Genomic DNA, 21990 nt, shown 5'->3' with positions numbered 1-21990 from the left:
AAACCCCCCCCCCCCCCCCCCCCCCCCCGAGGACCAAAATGATGAATTGTGTAAAATCTCATTTGGCACCTCGTATTAAAAGAGTCAGAGATTAAGCCAGCAACGTAAAAAGAGCTGATGCAGGCAGAGCAGAAAAAGGGCCCATTAGAGAAATGCTCCTGTCTGTCTGTCTGTCTGTCTGTCTGTCTGTCCGGCTGGGTGTCACCTAGCTCCGTAATGAGCTGTCTGAAGTCAAACAGGAGAAATACCAACACAATAAATTACCAGGCTCATCGCTTCCTGTTTGCCTCCACTCAGACACGGCTGAGTAATCTTTCTATCTGGCCTCGCACCATCCAGAATGAGATTCTGTCAAATCACATTCTGCAATCCTTGGGCCCATTTGCATAACTACATTGGATGTTTCCAGCCAAACTGGTGACATGTTTTTCTGCAGTTAATTAGATTTTGGAATTAGTTGTCCAAAAAGAAAGAATGAAAGAAAGAAAGAAGATGATTTCTCCTCTCTCTGCTCAGTCCTCTATTTGGAAGTGACAAGATAAAATTGTGTACACGGGTAATTGCATGCAAGTGTTGAAATTAGAGCTGGAGAGAGAAGGTATTTTTGCAGTTAAGGAGCTAATACTCTATTCCAATTTCAGTCTGTTTAGCATGCGGGCTCTGAACTGTTCCCTCTGACATGGCAAACCTCATTAAGATAGAGCAAACTAATTCACTTGAGGACGAAAGCTAATTCATCACTTCTTTTTTTCTTCTTCTTCTTCTTAGAGATATAGAGACAAACCGAAATTGGGTCTTAGGGGTATACACACTTGAAGGTAGAGCTCTTTCCCAGCTCTTATCATAACACATTTACTGTAGATTAAAGAGAAGGAGGGAGAGTACGTAACCTTAAGCTACCTTTGAACTGGTGCTGTCTGAAATAGAGAGGGGGCTGAGCCTTTTACGACAAGCAGAGCATGGTCATCTGAGCTGTATGGGATCATTCCACTCATGTGTCTATTCCTGCTGATAAAGCAAAGCTAACCTTTTATAAGACAGAGGATGAGGCGAGGGGCAGAAGAGAGGAGAGGAAAGAGAGGAGGAAAGGATAGAGGGAGAGGAAAGGAAGAGCCGATGCAATGGGCAGACATCCATTAACCAAGCACTCAGCATGGGATATGGCATTTACCGAGAACAACCAAATGCCATGGCAATTAATCAGGGCCTTGAATGCCAGATGTATCAATACCCCTTGTACTCGGTCATGGGCGCACTTGTGCACGGAGAAAGAAACACACACCCCTCAAAACAGACCTATACTTTTCTCCGTTTTCATGGGAAGAACACTATGTGGATAGAGTACTGTGGCTTGTCTCTAACCTTAATATTATTTCTATGTCTCAAACTAGGACGCACACAGTGAAATTGAATGAATGCACCGCTTACACAATCACAGACTAAGGCCTGGGAGATGGCACACATTCTACTCTGCAGGGAGTTGTAAATTGCTTTTGAATAACCAAGGTCTAATTGACAGGAAAAGAATGCGCTGTCACTTTGCTAGCGCGAGCGTCATTAACACATTTTTCATTTTGTACATGCTCCAAGGCATTATTGTTTTGTTGGCCCCGATCCCTCCCCGGTGCAGTGAATATGTTTTAAAATGGTTGTGAGCAGAATGTTGTTAGCTACACAACGCGCCCGAGGGGAACAAAACACAAGAACAATTGGCTCATTAGAAGCAGAAACACTTCAAACCACAATATGGCTGGAACACACTCAGAGGAGAGACAAAGTCAGCGAGTGAAGAGCACAGATGGATGGATAGGAGGGACTGGGGGGGAGACAAAGGCGCACAAACAGCGTAGGAGCAACCTTGTGTTCAACACACAGCACACTCAGTGTGCACATGAGACATGTACTGCAGAGATGAGGTGAATTTATAACACTCCCGCACACAAAGACGCTGTGGAGCAATGTGTTACGCATAATTATCTTATAGTAATCTGATTATAATTTGTACTACCTGCAACAACACACTGTATGCATATAACAAATTTACTGCAAAGGAATAATCACATTTTGCATTTTATACTTTTTGGAATTTGCTCAAAGATAAAAAGCACATTTAGATTGTGAGATTATACACATTTTTAAAAACAAAATATGACGGCAACATTTCTTACTGCGCCTTTTTCGCAGGAACATCTATAAGGAAAGGCACAGGTGTTACTTATAACTTTCACAATGGCTCTGTTTTATTCAAGAGTCTCAGTAAGCCATAGCAGTGTGACAGAGAGCCAGCATGCACAATAACAGGGCCCTGAAACAGAAGCAGCTAAATGGAGTAGAAGCCATGATTAATTATATTATTTACACCTGTGATTTTCCTGCTGTGATGTATTTGTTACATGGTGTGTCCCAGTCTATATTACATACTAATTCTAAGCAGGTTTTTGAGTACAGAGATGTGTTCACACAGGAAAAAATAACAAAATAAAGAATAATAAAACCAGACAGTATCCATAGGAAATACAGTAAATTCTTGCAATGCAATAAACAAGGGAAAAAAGGAGGAGCTGAAAAAATAAACTACAGTAAGACAGCTCCAGAAAGAACTTGGAAAACAAAAATATATGTTTTAAATCTTAAGAAAAACCTGCTTTCTCCTTGTGAAGTTAACCGGGCAGAGGAATTCAAAAGTCACACTTTCATTGACATCAAACTTCACACATATTGTAACATTTCCTGTTAGTACAAAATGATTAAATATGTGGTATAGTATAGTAAGTATGTGGATTTCTTTTGTATACCAACTACGTAACATTGTATTATGATGATTAGTATTTCGTACACAATATGTTGTGTGTTGGGATATGCTGACAATATGGGGAATGTGTAGGCAACTGAAAGTTACTAGAGCTTCAAAATGGGTTTCATAGCAGATTACAATTTTACACAGGGACCGGAAAGTAACTACTGTAAATATAATGACCTAAGTAGTGTCCTGGAGTACATTTTTGAGGTGTTCGATTTCTACTCCATTTCTTTTTAAACCAAACTGACTGTTGTTAGTAGCAGTAGTTCCTCCAGCAGTTGTAATCAATAAGCAGAACTCCCCTACCTTGCACGTGGATGACCTCCGCAGGACAGCTCAGTTGCTCTCTGGTGGAGACTGAGATCTGCATCAAACAGAGCTGCTTCACTACAGCAACTGTCACAGGACAGCTATAAAAAGAATAATAGGATACTTCAGTGAGTGGATGACCTTACTGTGACATCCACGCTGAGACACACACATGGCCCAAATACACCCAACAACTGGACGAGCCATACTGACCTGTGTGTGTGCACCTGTCTGTGTGAGGGAGAGGATCTGAGAAACAGTGGAGTATTTTATGTCAGACACCAATCTGTCTCATTCTCCTTGGCCGGGCAGACTGGAAGAAGCTCAGGCTAAAACAGCTCTAGAGGGCTCTAATGTTTTGTTCAGAGATTAGAGTAATATTTTCCAGGACATTACCATCTATAATTCATTCAGAATAGCCAAACATCAATCACAGTCTATTAATATCAAATTCGTAGACTTGCAGTCAAAGTAAAGTGTTCCTCTACATGTATGACACAACTGCAAACACTTGAATTTAATGTTTGTTAGTCTAAGGACACATGACAGGAGTAGCTTTTTTGTTAAAAGGTGTTGTAGGCTGTGTGATGGTCACTAGCTAGCCGACAAACGCTTTATGTAGTTCTGTGTACATTGGTTAACTGTTATTTCTTTGTCTTCCTTATTTAGTTTTTAATATCTTTATTATATTTTTTTTTTTTCAAAAAAGTCGACATACAGGTGCTGGGCAAGTCAATAACAAAGACATATTAACACACATGTGCTACACCCTACCTGCTGTGCGTGCGTATCGTCAAACCTCTCTCCTGTCCAGCCTCGCATCGATTGTTTCACAGCGACCCCTACAGATTGCTAATGACGTCTCCTCTGTTCTTCGCTAATGACACGACAATAACAAGTGGCTGACCAGCGGCCGGCGACACGACATTTTGTATGGCGATTTTATCACAAGTTAGTTTTTCGAGAAATTAGCTCATTTCAAACGCGAGGTCGTCGAGCAACAAGGAGGCTCAACTGCATTGAGATTTGAAGTGTTATACTGTCACAGGTATGTGACGATACCTTAATTAGTGATTTAACAACACAGTCAGTTGACTTTTTGAGTTGCTGTTGCAGGAAAAGCACAGGTAACAACATTAATGATGACGGCATCGCATTTAGATGTTGCAGTCTTAACGTTACCTGCACGATAAACAATATAAAGGAACTATAACAGCAACCCTCTAAATAGCTGCAATAATTAACGTTTGTGACACCAGGGCTTTTCCTGCTATGACTCAATTCAGTCCATATTTGTTGCAAGATATCTGACAGAAATGTTGAATAATACACTGATAAATCTATTAGGTTTAATTGCCAATTTGAAACACAAGAGGGCGCCATCTGCTTTCTGTCATTTTCACAAGCAGCGCAAGTCCAAGAAGAGATGTTTGGGCTCTAGTTTCAGGTGGTAGGTCAGAGAAAATATGTCAATGTATTTGTCGTGGGAAAAAGCATTTGTGAATAATAAAAGCTTATTTGTGCATAGTTTACTCTGCGGTTCATTTATGTGCTTGAGGTGTGTGGGCTAATCTATCAGAATAACGTTCAACGAACAATATATCCCCTATTATGTTATATGGTGTTTTGTATATATATTTTTATTTATTTTTTTATTAAAACATATATACAAAACACCATATAACAACATTTTCAAAAAGGAATATATATATATATATGGCCTGGGAGTTTGGTATATATATATATATATATATATATACCAAACTCCCAGGCCTCTGGTAGAGGAAACGAGCTTGAGGATGACACATAGGCTACCACCCCGCAAGGGTTGAGAGGGGGATTTAAAATAAAATATATATATACACATACACACATACTACATACGTATTAGTTATAGACTGGCTTTAACCAGAATTACTGGATGCTGCATCAATGGAGAGTGAATTGGTGGGTCCCTTTATAATATGTATTGATCAGATATAACTGAATTGACCCTAAGAGTGGGTGAGAAATCCCAGCTCAAGAAGATTAGTATCATAAACACCCTCCATCTATCCATTACAGCTGTGGTAGGTGTAAATGAGACATGACAGCAGCATCTGACATCCATTGCTCTAGAGGCCAGTGTGTGTGTGTGTGTGTGTGTGTGTGTGTGTGTGTGTGTGTGTGTGTGTGTGTGTGTGTGTGTGTGTGTGTGTGTGTGTGTGTGTGTGTGTCGAGGGGGTTGGGGATTGGGGGGTTTGCTTGGATTACATAAACTCATCCAAGAGCTACGGGAGAGCAGGGGAGAGTGCAGTAATAACATGTGGATCACTTCTCTCTGAGTCAACATCAAGGTTCTGTGTTTATTTTTCATTATTTCCCAAAGGCACTCAGCTCCTGGAAGAGAGGCCTCATACACATGAACTGTGCGACTCATCCAACCTACAAGCTCGACCTTAACAGTACTATTTTTAGTCTTGAAAACGACAGTCACCATGAAGATCTAATGATGGCTTCACTCTTTGTGTTTGCGTGTTTTCTCGCGGTGATGGCAGAGTCTTTGCAGATGAAAGCCTACACCCAGGGAGAGGAGCCCATAATCTCTTTAAATATGGCTTTGAGAATTGTTGTTGTGATTACCAATAGAGCTGTTATTACAGGCATTACTGTGAGCTTGACAAGTATCACCTGGCGATGGTTTGGTTCACTGTCAAGGTGAGATAAGAGACAGCAACAATAGCTGGCTGATAGATGATACATAAATAGATAGATGTATCATTTCAGTTCAGCTGTTGAACTGAGGGAACCAAAAGGAAGAAGAGACAAATCATGAGAGAAAGAGAAAGATACAGTTGGAGAGAGAGGAAGTTGAGTGAAAGGTTAGGTGCCACCTGCAGACAGCGGACCATTCAGGACGTCATAACACAGCCATAAAAAAACCCTCTTACGGCAGTTTGTTACAAACCAGGTTAACACACTGGAGCAGTTTACAACAGGAGCTGATGCACAGTAAAGCACTTTACACAGTCTGTGACTGACTGCTTTGGCAGATACCCCCCCCCCCCAAACACACACACGTGGACAGAGACTCACGCAGATTTTGGAACAATGATCTTTATTGTCATATGATGCTGTTTTGTGAGTGCTATAATAACATGTCTTCACTGTCACAAAGACTGGTCTGGTCTGGTTATACCTGACAGGGCGTGACTGCTGAACCGACTCTTTGATTTTCAACTAACTCCCACATTCAATCCCAAGACAGCCTTTGATAAATGGTATTCAGTTATTTCTTTCTAACCCCACTTTGTGGTAAATCCATCTGTCGAAACTAACAGAATTTAGTACAACTTTTCCATTGGATGTAGAACTGTGGCCATAAAAATACTGTAACTTGGATTTGAATTGTTTATATTTCAGTATATTTCTGGAACTTAAAGGTACAGAATATAATGGGATGTAACATCAAAGCAACGCTATGTATTTTTTGCTGAATAGCAGTCATTGCTGCCGAGAGTAGTTAGGATAATGGAAAATTGAATTTCTTTAGTTGAATTTTTCAGTTGATTTTAAGATCAAGAGCAAATTGAATGGGACCATAAACAGGAAATGGCATTCTTAATCATTAGTTTAGTATACAGTATGAAGTATATACTGATTGAGAATGTAGTATGCAGTACATTAGAATGCGATTCCAAACACAGACTTCTGGGGGCTCAGGGAAAGAGAAATTGACGTGCCTGTGCAGCGGGCGGCAATATTCAGAGGCAAACCACAGAGTAAATTGTTTTTTAAATGGTGAGCAACTTCGATTGGAATGATTTGATGCCATCTCTGAGTCCAGCACCCAGTTCTCTTAATGCATCTATTGAAATAACAAACATGTCTCCTGCTGAGATATGGAGTGTTTTAATCTTGTTTAGCTTTTATGATAATGAGCTATTTAAATTTGTGATGTGATGCAATTTAGTGTGAGAATTAAGTCGTAAAGTGAGTGAGCGAGCTCATTCATGACAAATGTAAACAAATGTACGTGAAGTTTGCTAACATCAGCTAACATTGGCCACCATAAGCTCCTGGTCATACGAGAACAAGTGAGGCCGTAGCAGTAAAACCCACCCATGTATTAAAATTAGCAAGGGAAATAATTGCTTATGAATTTAACTTTGTATTTCATCAAGTTTCTCACTTTAAGGGTGGCCTTCAGGGGAGTGATGGGAACATTAGGATTCATCACTATTTGTTGATTTTATGAAACCAGGCAGATAACATACACCCACTAAGGCTGTGTGATTGCTTTTCCTCACATCTTGCGCCACACTTTACAACTTTAGCACCACGTTATCAGCAGTCAGATCATATACACAACACTTCTCACCTACTGCAGCAGTCTGATTGCTTTTCTACATACCTGACGCCATCGCTAGGCACAATTTATTTTAAGCCTGAATAACACGTTAAGCCTGTGTTTGCTTGACTCTCTGAGCACGGCTAATACCAATCTGGGTGCACCACTGCTGCTGCAGCCTCTCCCAGTGGGGCGTTGGACAAGCCTGTGTTGACAGTGGTGTTGCCCTAGTAAGCCTGATGATTCACACACAATGTTGTGCCAATCTGCGGGTCTCAACACTCACCCGTGGTGCACATGCCTAGCCAGCCAGCCGCTGGCCTATTGTGCAATACCATTTTTTTAAACTCTGGAGACTCAATAACACTCTCTCTCTTAGATGCACACACATTTATTGTGCAATATATGGGTCTCGCTAGGACAATATGATTCAGCACTTAGTCTTGAAATAACAAAATCCATTTAGCCGCCTCTCAGTGAGATTTACAGTAAATCGCTTGGCATGAAGGTCTATTTGTGGCTGTCAATGGAGAAAAAATAGGTATGTCAACAGTGTGTTGACCATTGCTGTATTGTTTCGAAAGGTCAAAAAATGCATTTATGATTTTCCACTGAATAAAGTTTTTATAGCTTTTGTCAGTGACCAAAGGGAGGTATTTTAAGACGTCGCTGGAGACCACTTTTTGTTCTCACGTCAGCCAGGGTTAGCATGGCACTTTTGCAGGCGCTTGAGGAGAACTTTCGAGCTGTGGGGAAGACCTGTTGCCTTCGACCTTTGAGCATATGTGACACTCCAGCCCTGCGGCCTCAGCCACAGGTGAGAGCCGTGCCGACGGTTTGCACCTGTAATCTGAAGAGTTGAGATCACTTGGGACTACTTGTTCTCTTTGACTTTCACAAAAAAAACTCCCTCTCTCTGTTGTATCTAGTGTCTTTCTCCCTTTTCCCACCCCCAGTATCTGTCCTGTGACAGAAAACAAGGGTGGGAACCGGAGCTGTTCCAGGTGGTGAGAGGATGTGCAAGGTTCAACTACAGAATGAAACGTGAGAGTGAGAGAAGCCCGTTCAGATACACCAGGAACACTGTTTGTTCTAATTGCTTCCAGAGAAGGCAAACAGCAACCAGTACGATCCAGATGTTTTCTTCTTTCTATACTTCTTCCTTTCTTTCTAAAATGAATATTACCTTGTTTTACCCAAGTAGCTGGATAATTTGTTCCATTTGAGTGGAAGCAGGCAGGCGACAGTCAGGCGCACAGCCTCACAAGTTCAGGCCTTGTTGGAAGGGTATCATGTAGCTGCCTTTTATGACCTGTTTAACACCAGAGAGTTGAACACAACCATTTATTCCGCAATGTATGAGACGGTGTAAACGTGATAGGGTGAACACGGCAGTAAAAAAAAAAAAAAAAAGCTCATGTTCATTTTTGCTAGAGGAAATCAGGCAACATGGAAAGAAAGAGAGGTCCCTGTTTGTCTGTAGTAAATTACACTGACGCCTGCCTCTCTGGATCCACAGACTGAAGTTGTTTCTGAAACAACTTTCCACTGTTTAAAAGGGAGACACTATTGTGATTGTGCTCCTATGCCAAGGGGAAACCCTGATGCATACTGTTTACTGGAGGAGCAGTTATACAATTTGAAACAGCCACTGGCAGCACAATATATCATTTGCATAACAATTCAAGTCTCAGCTAGAAAGTAGAAGTTCTGCCTCCCAAGACCCACCGGCCTACCAAAACACATTTTTCTTATGAAATCGGGAGCTTCATCCATCATGTCGATGCAATGAGAGATAACACATGTGTCTATGTTTACACATTATGGGCTGCCATGCAAAGCTAATGGGTGCTCCCATATGTGATGTATAGGTTGGAGGAAAGCTAAGAAAAAGAAAAGCGAGAGAGGAGCCATAAGTGGTAGAAATGAATGGCAAGAGAAGATGTGTGTGTGGAGGTAAGGGAAGGAGGATAAAGAGCAAGAATGTCAGATCGGACAGAAGTCTTCATCTTTTACAAGGTCTTCAGCAGAACAAGGAACATTTGTCCTGACAGCACCTAACAGGAGCCACCATTAACACAAGGCTGTGTGTGAGAGAGCGAGCAGGTATCATGTTTATCACACTGCTGTTTATTATATGTATGTCAGAGCCAATATGTTTATATGACCGTTCTTTGGCTCCAGAGCATGATCCTCTATTCAATCCTTGAATGATCACTGCAGTGTCCCCCAGTGAACACTTAGGCTCCAGTTTTCAGAGGGAGAGGAATAACAATCCCCTCTATGATGTCTTCCACATGCGCTCCATGATGCGTACATGTTTTTTCTATTTCTAGTATTCTGTCCTTCATCGGATGTGTTGGAGGTCGGGCAAGAAGGAGAGAGAAGAGAAAGAAAGAGACAAGGGCGGAGAAAAGTGAGTGGGAGAGAGGAAAAAGTGAGTGCTGAAGCTTAAATTTCAATTGAGCCCCGGCAGCTACACAAACAGTGGATGATGGTGGGGGGGACACAGCAGCTGAGGCAGAGGGATGGATAGATGGATGTGGAGAGGGAAGAAGGGAGGGAGTGAGGCGCTCGGCAGAGCCACTCAGTCTAGACTCCAGATGTGCAGGCAGCAGCAGTGTGGCTGTTTTGGCCCCCACCAGGCTGCTCTGGGAGTATCCCCAGCACATGTCCCCACGCCGCCTGTAAATCAGCCCAGCCAGGCCTCAGGCAACACCGCAGCCACAAAACCCCTCCGCCCGGACCCCCAAAACGGGCCGGCCAGCGACAGACGGACGCCGATGAGCCCACTGTGCCGCGTTAAGCCTGTAATAGTCCCCCTCACTGCTTATATGAGATAGAATGGGCTCCAGGTTTTAAGAGTTACCACCCATTTCCATGTACACCTTTTTTTGACTCTTGTTTTTTTTGTTTGTGTTTGCATGCATGTATAGGTGTTCCTCCAAATGCAGAGGATGCCCACGAGGGTACAGCTGCCTACAGATCAGAGCGGAATTCAGCTTGGTGTCATAAACACTGCCGTCTCTCCTCATTTAGCTCCACCACAGCTCGTCTGCTGCTCTGCTCCCTAGTCTCACTGGCACCAGGGCATTCCTTCAATAGCATGCTGCTTCCCATACTTCTCTTCCATTCCAACATCCACAGAGCACATTCACACAATTACAGATTCCTGCTGGATGTGTGTGTGTGTGTGTGTGTGTGTGTGTGTGTGTGTGTGTGTGTTTGTGTGTGTGCGTGTGTGTGTAATCCTTTCCCATCAGTGCTCAACGCATAATTAGATGTTGGACTGGGAGGCCTGGCCCATATATAGTAAGCAATGCAGACCACAAACATGCACTTAAAACCAGATTTCTTATTGTACTCCATCAGACCAGAGTAAGCTATTTTAAGGGGGGGGGGGGGAGTCTTTCAGTTGGTCACTGGGCGGCGTTTAACACATCCAAGTCCACGCGAGCAGAAAGAGCACTGGAGGAGGAGGCCTGTGTGTGTTTCCAAACCAATCCTGTGCTATTGTGCAGAGTGTTAAAGTCAACGCTTCACTCAGCTGTTCAAACAGGTAGCGTGGAAACATTGGAGCTGTGTTTAAGTTGATCAGCCTGCAGACACACTCTGAACAAACAGGTGAGCACAGAGGGGAAAATGTGGAGGCCAGTGTGTGTGTGTCTGTTTGTTTGTGTGTGTGTATGTGTGTCTGTTTGTTTGTGTGTGTGTGTGTGTGTGTGTGTGTGTGTGTGTGTGTACACTCGGCCATGACTGCGGCCCTGGTGAAAAGCGGCTGCTTCCTCTTCTGTCACACGTTGTGTGAACAGGTGAGCAAGCCACCATTTTTAGTCCAACCAGGAGACACAAACACAGCAAATGAAACACACAAATACATCTATTCACACACACTCACTCACGCACACAAATCCCAGATGATCTCCTGAGCAGCCTGCTCATTGTGAGATTCCAGTAGCAGCAGCACTCACGCAGCCTCCTTCTGCGTCCATATGTGAGTGTGTGTCTGTGTGTGCACAATATGGTTGTTCAAACACCCTGAAAGTGTTGTTCCTTGTTGTAGGGATTCAGAGGGGACCTTTCCCAGCATCAGGGCCACAGACCCTGCATGGGACACTGCAGGAAAAAACAGCTGACAGCCTCTGGAATGCCCCTGGACATATGAGGTTAACTGGGCTTTAACCTCTGCACCGTGGGAGGGGAGCGCTGCTAAAACACAGCGCAGACCTGACAAGACTGTCATCAGAAGCTTACATTAGACAATGAAGTGTACAAGACTATAGACAATATGAGTACTGTGATGTTTAATGGTCAGTTTAGTTATAACCTACAATGTGCCTTGACCTGAAGAAACAGACAGAGATGAACGAGGGTGGGGTGTTTATGAATTACTAGGAGTGTTGTGTGATTAATTGACAAAAAATAATGTCATTTTAAGTAATCAAGAAGATTGTTCACAGATTGCAGCTTGTATAATAACAGAATGCTGCTTTTCCCTGTTTTCCCTTTAAACTCAATATCTTTGGTGTCTGGACTCTTAGTCAGACTAAGGAAGTAAAGACGTCATAGGCTCGGGGAAAGTATGACAACCAATGGTTTCCAACCTTTTTTGTCTTCATTTGCATTGATTTGAAGGTCAATGTTATTTGGCCTTCGGGTCATTTTTTCCAAGTTTGCATTGAGAAGCTGAATGTTTCAAAAATGCCTCTTACTTTTAGTTATTTCAACCATTTAGTCGATAAATGGTTCAAGTGGCTTAGAGTAAAACAGATGAAACATTTATTTTTCATTTATCCACTTTTAACTAACAATTTAAACTTTTTATCGTTACCTCTATCTATTACTTTTAGTTATTAAGTTATTACTAATTATTTTAACCATTTATCTAATACGTTTAACTATTCAAATGCTTTTAGCATTTTAACCATTTATTCATTACTTTAAGCTAACTATTATCATTTATCCAAAGTTTTAAGCTATCTGGTTTAACTGTTTATCCATTACTTCTAGCTAACAGTTTAGACTGCTCTGCTCACTTGCTAACTGATGCACTGACACACTCTCAATTGCAGCACATGGTGTTTAGGTGTAATAGGTGGCTCATTATGTGGATTTCTTTTTTTTATGAAACGAGCAATTTCAACATTTGTTGACCTACACTCCAAATTCCATACCTTGGCAACTACAGAAATAATTAATAATAACTGACAGATTAATTGATAATGAAAGTTTAGCATGTAGCAACACCCATATTTCAGCTTAAATGTGATTTTGTTTTTGGAATTTACTTTTTACGTTTTGGGAAACCTTTGGAGAGAAACCAAAAGGCACAGACAGCAACTGAGAGGATTACACAGGACTCGCTTAACATCCTCAACACTCTTTTGTACCACAAGAGGGCCACCTTCACCATCTAAGATCCTCCTGGGGTCCACAACAGATAGGAGCTTGTGTGTCTATGTGTGGATTTGCGTGAGTGTCTGTTAGCATGCATGCATGAGCAATCCTGGGGGGGGCTTACAGGAGACAAGGCAGTCAGTCAGAAGGCCCTGGGTTCTCCCAGTTAATTAGTAACAGGGCTAGGCCACAAACAGGCCAGCCGCAGCCGCCTGGCCAGCAGTCATCATGTGAAACGGCTGGAGGGGAGAACGTCTCCCTGACGTTGCAGATAGAGCCGTTCAAAGAGCTTATCTGAGGCTGTCTGGCCTTGCCTTATCTGATCTGACCCCAGCTCATACGCCTCCTGTTACACTATGTTTCATCTGGTGCAGAGTGTGGAATTGGTTCCTGTGTGTGTGGGTTTGTGCATTCGAAGGCCTTTGTGTGTGTGTGTGTGTGTGTATTGGAATCTGGTCATACTGTTAAATGCTTGGATTGGATGTCAACCAGGCCAGTGTGAGGTCAACATCAGTTGTAACACAGAAAAAAAAGTGGGGGTAGGGAAGGCGATTGCATATCAAATCAGCCACAGGTAATGTTACTGTTGTATGAAGCAATCTGAAATCATTTAAGCATACATTTGTGCTGTGATTTATGAAGTGCTTTATGGGAAAGTTACTCAGCGAGCTCTGTGGCCTGACCTGGATACGTTCAGGAGTGTGTTTTTGTTTAAGAGTGTTAAAGCCACAGCTCAACCAGAACAACTTCCATAAACCAAGAGTTAACAGAAATAAGTCAGTTATTGTTATATGCAGAGAATAATCAGTAATCTGTACAGAATTACATTCTTGAAACAGCCCTCTGAGCTTTGCATGAGTGTGTACTCATCGTGCAGGTGATCATTTATTTTCCATTATATGCTAATAAGCAGTGTTGCGTCTTTCAAATGAGCCACTGCACAGTAATTACATACCCACTCTAAGCTTTTCTCTCCTGGCACCGGCTGGCTGTGGGCAGGGACGAACAATTCAGACACAATTTAGCTACAATGCTGCAGTAATTGTTGTTGCCCACTGTCTCCCCGAGGGGTGACCCCTCACTTCCCGAAACACAAACACATGCAGATACAGATGCACATACTCACACACATTAACACACGATGTTGACACAGCTTCAGCAGGGACACCCCCTTTTACACCATGACACCCCCCTCTCCCCCTCCTCCTCCTCCCTTTTGCCTTCTTGATCCCTCATCCCACCATCCCTCCCTGCGCGCACACACACACACACACACACAGACACACACACACACACACACACACAGACACACACACACACACACACACACACTGCTGTTTGGTGGAGATCAGAAGCCCAGCTCAGAGGCCCCACACCTGGGCATGTTTGCGGAGGAAGCGGGCCCTGGGCGGGCTGCGCTCCATGCGCCTGTCGACTGGCTCCACCAAGTCTGGCCAGCTGTGCTCCTGGCCTGGCCTCGCGCTGTGGGGGCTGTGCAGCTGGGAAAGGCATGTTTCCCAAAAGAGGAGAAAAAAAAGACAGGGAGGGGAGGAGGGAAGGAGGACACAGAGAAGAGAAAAAGAGAGAAAAGGGGCTTTAGGTTATTTCGAGCTCATTACACATTCATCCCTGAGCTCTCCTAAAGCATCTCCTTTCATATGAAAAAAACATTCTGGGCTAAGCTGGTTAATACCTTGGAAAGGCTTGAATTCTTTATTAATTTTTTTCAGGAATTTATCAAGCACGTTTTGAAGCATAAAATAAAAGTCTTGCATAGTAGATAATTCAATTGTAGCTCTTTTGTTGTGACAACAGTATTAGCACATTTGTTGACACATTTGTTGTTCCAGCTTGAAATATGGCCTATATTTGGAATTCTTTGCTCTTTTGGGCCAGTTTATATTCAATCAGAAAATGCCCATATTTTCTCATATGCAGTGTCAAAGTAACTATAAACAAATGAACTATTCACTGAAGTGGGATTAAATAACATAAAATGTTTGATTCGTGTTGAATTTGAACGTTGGATATTGTTATTTGGCAGATGCTCTATTGTGATGAAATGGTCCATGGATACAATGCACAGATGCAAAACTTTCACCGGTTTAAAGAGGCTACAACCAAACTGTTGCAGCATTTGCAGTAGCTCAGGAAGTGGAGGACGTGTGGAGAGGCCCCAGTGTTCTCCTGTCACTCAGCACCCAAGGGAACAGCCAGCCAGGCCGAGCCAGGCGGACCAGGGCCAGAGCACGGCAGAGCTGGGGATCCCGTCGGAACATGCCCACAGCATGAGGACTGGGCAGGAGCCACTGCTCAGCCCTCCCTCCCTCAAAATCTCAATCCGTGAGGATGAGTACCAAAAACTATTGCCTTCATTATGATGGATTGAGAATGAGATCACCACTGCTGTTATTGTTGTTTTCTAAGGAAAGTGACACTGCCAGAGGTTGCAACGAAACACTGCTATCTCTCCAAGGCACCTAAGTCGCTCGTCTGTTTTTTGCTCTGTCTGCATAGCTCAGATTCTGGACACCTTGATACTATCTGTGTAGTTGTTCATTGAGGTAATATAAACCTTAAGCAGCCGTACACTTCAATAGCTATCCCTTAGGCTTGTTTGACTACAGATTGAGTGTTCAGGTGAAACAACACTAGTTATCCAGTCCAACTATTTATTGCCCCTGCCAGTTCGTTCCCCTCAGAGAACCTCAAACATATGAGAGTAGCCGTGCAAACAGAGGAGCAATACACTAAACCCATTTGTCCATCGCACTAAGCATAGAGCCTGCTGACACACAACGTGTTCTCTCTGTGAGGAGCCCATGTGTTAGCCACATCCCTCAAAGAAGGCTCACACAGTTTGGTCTCTGTGCTGGGGTACACTGAGGTGGCATACTGGCTCTCAGTGGCCTGTCGCCTGTCTTTGGATTAGATTGGCCGGCACCCCAGGATCTTAACCCTCTATCCCCAGGCCTGACCCTGGACCTGCCACCCTGCTGTCACCAGTGGCCCAGGTGGCCAGATGGACACACAGAGAGGAAGTGGCATGAGGTGAACATATGCTGCTGAAAAAGAGGTGGGTGTGTTTGCAATTGTTGGAAATTCATTTGTTCCTATTTTGGCAACAAACACTATGTGAGAGATAACAATGTCCCAGCATAAAATAACATTTATGGGTGATGTGTTGCAGGATTGGATACACCAGGAGCTTAGACAGAAAGGCGTCTAAAATCAAATTATATTCTCTCTTACACCTCCTACACACTCTTTCAGCCTATTTCCTCTCTATGGCTGCCTCTTTCTCTCTGTATGCCTGTGCTTGCTCACCCACTAAGGCCTCCTCCTTGCAGGCTGTCTATGGTCTGTCCTGCCTGAACCATCACAGGATCCCATTCTCAGGGTTGGCGTACCGACTCGAGCCAGTCTCTGCTCGCTACCAGGGCCCACACACCCACACCCTCTACATTCCTTCACTCGCAGCCAGAGGGGAGGGTGGATGAGGTGAACATCAGTCCTAATGGATGGGACAGCCTGGCACGATATTGTAGGATATTTTCTCCAGCTCAGCAGGTATAAACTGCTGCTTGTGCTTCGGTCTGATATCATTAGGTTGTATGATATCTGTTAGACTCATTTTCCTGTGATGCTGTCCATCATAAGTCTGCCTTTTCAGAAGATGATCCGTCTCTGGGGGGACGAGATTCGCTTTGCTTCATATCAAAATAAACCTGCAGCTTAGCAGAATAAATGGAAAAACAGTACAGAGGGGAAAGAAGACCTCTGGAGACACAGAAAGAGAGAAAAATCCTGACAAAAGCAGAAAGAGAGGATTATCTCCCCAGCTGTCTGTGCATCAGGAAGTCTCTCCCAGAGAGTCAGCTCTGACCGGCCTGATCACAGAGGCAGCACAGGAAGTCCCACAAAAAGAAAAGGAAGTGAGCACCAGCTCCAGGAAGTGAATTTTTGCAGCTTCGGCTCCACGAAGTCTGGACCCTAAAGGGAGGGAGAGGGGAGGAGGAAGGGAGGTAGCCCAGCTGAGCACCAGAGTGTGAGAGTGGAGGAAAAGAGAGGGAAAGAAGCAGAGAGAGAGGGAGAGACCGATTTGGGCGTAGTGACGGCAGTGACAGCTGTCTCCGTGCCGCCAGCTGTGTGTCATTTAGTGAGCGCTTATAAAAATGAGCCTGGCACAAGGGAGTGATGTTGCTGATGCTGTGGCGCCAGGCGCTCCGCTTCAAATGACATTGGGTGCCACCACCGACTTCCTCTCAACCTACACACAGACACACACACGTACGCACCCAAATGAAAGAGCACAAAAAGCTCAATTCAGCACAAGTAAATGCAGGCCTGTGTTTGTGAAAGGCATATTTATCTTCAATCCGTCTTCTGCAATCTCCTACAATAGAAAACTGAAATGTGTTTCCATAGAGCATCTAATTACACAATACTGTGATTCAACAGTATCAGAGCAAACACAGAGTGCGTCAGGACAAACAGATTAGTGGCTCCGGTGGCAACATCCCCACCACGTCCCACTCACACACACCTGTGCTCACACATTTTCTGACTAAGCCCAGCGTTTTGCATGTAAATAGAGTGTGTTGCTGTGCTGAGGAGGTGCTAACGTCCTCTGTGTTGCACCTGGGCCGACTGCTCATCTGCATAAAGAGAGGGGGAGTGCAGGAGAGCTGCAAGGACAGAGAGAGAAAGAGGGGGAACATCAGAGGTGTTAATGGGTTAAAACCTGGTAATTGGTGGGTGCTTAGTCAACTATTGTCATCATGAAGCCCGAGGGACAACAGATGAAGGCTCATTTGGATTTCTTAGAGTTCACATGTCACTTTAAGCAGTGATGCATATTGTCTCATATCAGTTTCTGTCCTCTAGACATTTGTTCCAGTATGTTTTGTCTTCATGCCAACTCTGTCTTTTGTTGTATCACTAACTACACGTTTTTGTTACTACTTGTGTATTTTGCGTGTAGTACATGTTTTGTGCTTTGCAATGCCAGTATGGTTTTCTAGTTTTTAGGTTTCTTCTCTTCTTCTATGTATACTATACAATCTGTTTTTGAACTACCATTTGCTGCTCTGATACTTTATTTTTCCTGCACAGAATGAATTAAGTTTATCTTCTCTTATCTCACAACTCATTTCCACTGTAGCATTAAATTGTTTAAAAGGTTGCAGACTGCTCCTTTAAAATCATGAATTCCCTCTGGGTACCATGTACATATATTTTCAGCATACCATATTTTTACATCCATGTCATAAACACACAGTCATAAAATGCCAGCCATCCTTGAAACCACATCTCAAAATGTGCCCTATGAGGTCTCTCCAAAGTTCTACGAACCACTTTCGCACAGAAAATTAAATCACTGTAATAAGAAGGAACAGTTTGACATTGCACAAACACGGATAAGTTGAAGTCATCATGTCTTGACACAGCCAGTGGCACATTTACAGTGTCTTTGTGTCCTTTGTCGCCTTTACCTCCCATCCCGTTCATTCTTCCATGATGAATGATAAAGCAGAAAACCATATGTTCTTCTTTTGCTATCAGAGGCTATCAGGGCCTTACCACAGTATCTACCAGGGCCCCGTCAAGGTCAGACTGCAGTTCATCCAAAAACCCTTCAGGCTCACAACCGCTTTTCAGATGGGGCTCTGGCGTCTTGGAGTCCACACAGGACACACAGTCATAACATTTGGACTGGAGTCTTCCAACAGACATAATTCATCACAGCTTTAAAAGCAAAAGCTGATAATATTCAAAATGACTGCTGTCATCATACTCAAGAGAGTGAGTACTCTGGCGCAGGGCCAGCCAACTCACTGCTCTATATTTGGTCATTCCACTGGCTTACAATGACTTCACCAATGCAATTTCAGCCCGGGCCCATGTGTTGTTTCAGTCTCATTTTCAGTAAACCCTGTGATCACCTTGCCTTTGCGTTCTGCAGGCCTTTCACTGGGAGCACAAAGAGAGAGAGGGGCATTAGTCCACAAGAAAAGCCCAGCTTTGGCTTCTTAAAGAAAGCAGAGGTTTAGCTCTTTCACTTCCACTGCATTGTTATGCTAAGGTCCAGCTTGGGAATAAGAGTGAACCATTAGCATCTGAAGAAGAGCCAACATCTGAGGGAAACATGTCTTTAAGGCCCTAAAGAAAGGAATCCATGCTGTCTCTCCCTCTCATTTTCTCATTCTCTAACTCACTCATTTGTTCCTCAACTCAACGCTCATTCTTCACCATTCGAAGGCCCATTCTCTTTTCTTTCAGGTTCTTCTGCTGGCTCTTTGGCGCGAAGAGGGATACGAGTTTTATATGTGTGTGTAGGTGGTTGAATTAGGAACTGAAATGCTCCATGACACAATAAATATAGCTCTTAACTGATATATATATCAAACAGGTTGTTTTCATCAAATTACATTAAAGTCACCATCCACCTAACTGATGTAACCAAGAGAATGTGAGTTTACCCAAAGATGTTACTTAAGGTTTACAGAAAGTAATCTTATATGACATCATATATCTAGGGCCGGGTATTATTTGAAATTTTCAGTATATAAGTTTTGATACAGACACCAACACCATACAGACACAGTACCCAGACATTATTCCCAGAGAGCAATCAATTCAATTCAAATTCAATTCAAATTAGCTTTATTGGCATGAATGTGTAACAACAATATTGCCAAAGCATCATACAAACTACATAAGAACAATCAACCCCGCTTTCACACTTGGAAGCCACAATGATGCCATGTTGAATTATTCAGGTAACGTGATTGTTCAAGATGGATTAGATTGAGGTAATGCGAGACTTGGCATCTGCAAGGCTCGATTTTGTCAAAGCTTTGTGTCATTTTATGGTAATATATCAGTATTTGTTACAATTATTATCAATCAGTATTTGCTACAATTATTGTTTGCCTGCAACATTGGTAAACATTTTACTATCTTTCCTGTAAATCAGTGGTGGTTGGTGTCCAAAAAGTTTTTTGTCATTTTTTGCCTTTTTATTATTTCTTATTTCACTAAGACTGGTCACAGAGAATGCATAAGGATAACAAGGTGAGATTAATCATATTATAGGCTTCACCATCACCACTATTACCTTACTAATAACATGATAATGTCACACAGTTCAGTGTTTAAAAACCACCCCAATTAATCTTCTCTTTCTTTAATCAAATGTGGGGGGAATATGGGGTCTGTAACACAGTTGTTTGACATGCTCGTTTTGAGTTTAAGCTGTGTTCCCAGGAGTACAGCTTAACCTTAATTACGGCAGTTTTGAGTGTTGGAAGGGAGGTGGTCACAGGAACCACAGTTGATTCTATGTTAAATATTTTTCAAACCAAAAGCAGCAATGTTCTTTTTTCAATGTTCTCCTAAGTACTCAAAAGGTCATAATGTTCTTTGATACAATGTTTTTTTTCTGAGGAATACATTCAGAGTCACCTGAAGAACAGCACTGCGTTCCAGGGATGCACACATCCGACCTTTCCTCTTCCAATACCGATACCAATACCAATATCTAATGTTTCAACTCAAGATAAGGCCAATACAGAGTACTGACCCGATACCTTATGCTCTCTTTTTCTACATAACCTCACTGCAAGGAACTGATTTCTCCTTAAGGTAACACGAGTCCAGAGATTGCTATGGCAACACAAAACTGAGTTAAAGGCCGGCTGTGACTGAATGAACGTAATTGATAGTAGAAACACAGAGATCTATAATGATATATTTATATTTATTTAAATTCTTAATATATTTTAATTTTTCTAACACAAACACACACACACACACATTAATTACTTTACGCTTTAATTACTTGTTTAATGAAATGTATGGTGTTGATTGTTCTTATGTAGTTTGTATGATGCTTTGGCAATATTGTTGTTACACATTCATGCCAATAAAGCTAATTTGAATTGAAATTGAATTGAATTGAATTAATGACACTGACAAAGAAACTGTGTTTAATTTGGAACGGTCATGTCATACTCAGTACTAGATCAGTTGAATATAGTTGGGGTGTCGTGGCCGATAACAAACTGGTGCATCGGATCGATACCTCCCTATTGCAATCAGATGTGTTCAAACAACAATGTCATGGGAAAAAATCATTACAATTTATTAGCCTCTTGCCTCTTGAATAAAAAATGTTGGAGAGTTGCTTATCCCATATTACACTTATTTTCTGCATTGATGTGCATTACCATAAAATGACACAAAGCTTTGACAAAATCGAGCCTTGCAGATGCCAAGTCTCGCGTTACTTCAATCTAATCCATCCTGCACAATCACGTTACCTGGATAATTCAACATGGCATCATTGTGGCTTCCAAGTGTGAAAGCGGCTTTAGTTTCCTCACTGCTGTGAGCTTGGGCTTGTTGTAAACAGAGCAGTCTGAACGTTGGCTGCGTTGCTCCTACAGAGCTGGAGCCGGTCAGAGGGGCAGCTGTGCGATAAATCACAGCCCCAACACACACACACGTCATCCTGGGTGTGATCCCACCCTAGGGTCACAACTGCACAAGGAGTGGATCAATCCTAGAAAGAGAGAGAGAAAGTTATACTGTAAAGCTAAACACACACTGTAGGGCAAATAGCATGTACCGAAACATAGAAATGCTGAGTCACTTGAGTCCTGTGGACTGTTACGCTCCCAGCTGGCTGTTGACAGCGAAGGGAGAAGTGATTAGCTGAGTGATAACAATAACACCATCACCAGCAGCACTGTGAAGCCTACTGTCTGATAAACACATGACTCGGATAGGGCTTTTTGGTCACTAAATACAACTAAATACTCAGTGAAGCACAGAGCCTTTCGGGGAAGAGAAGAATGACTAAGTCGTACACCTGCCTCTCTGTCAGGGCAACACCGTCAGCACACTGACAGGAGGGTAGGGAGTGAGAGGGTTGCATGAAAAAAAGGAATTTCCAAGGACAGGGAAGATGTTGTGAAATCATTTTGCGCATGTGGCCTGCACAGCTGCAGAGGGAGTGAATCGCTCCATGTGTAAGAGCATGAATCACCAGTAAAGTTCCTCAGAAGTCAGATCACACTTTTCATCTCTCTCTCTCTAATTCCTTCTCTACCTCTCTCTCCCTCTCACACACTCCCCCCCCCCCCCCCCC

General features: G+C 42.9%; 1 protein-coding gene across 2 annotated transcripts in view; it reads right to left on the bottom strand.

The window, feature by feature from the left end:
* Nucleotides 1–3459, bottom strand: part of sulf2a (sulfatase 2a) — a 42204-nt gene extending 38745 nt beyond the window's left edge. For both annotated transcript variants that reach the window (XM_046075518.1, XM_046075520.1), the window contains exons 1-2: nucleotides 3323–3459; nucleotides 3107–3210 (exon numbers count right to left, since the gene is read on the bottom strand). The gene's annotated coding sequence lies outside the window, so the exon portion shown is untranslated. The remainder of the gene's footprint in view (nucleotides 1–3106; nucleotides 3211–3322) is intronic.
* Between the last annotated feature and the right edge of the window lie 18531 nt (nucleotides 3460–21990).

This window comes from Micropterus dolomieu, linkage group LG18 (assembly GCF_021292245.1).
Source record: "Micropterus dolomieu isolate WLL.071019.BEF.003 ecotype Adirondacks linkage group LG18, ASM2129224v1, whole genome shotgun sequence".
Lineage (NCBI taxonomy): Eukaryota > Metazoa > Chordata > Actinopteri > Centrarchiformes > Centrarchidae > Micropterus > Micropterus dolomieu.
The sequence above is the reverse complement of the archived record's forward strand: the minus strand, read 5'-3'. Positions and strand labels throughout refer to the sequence as shown.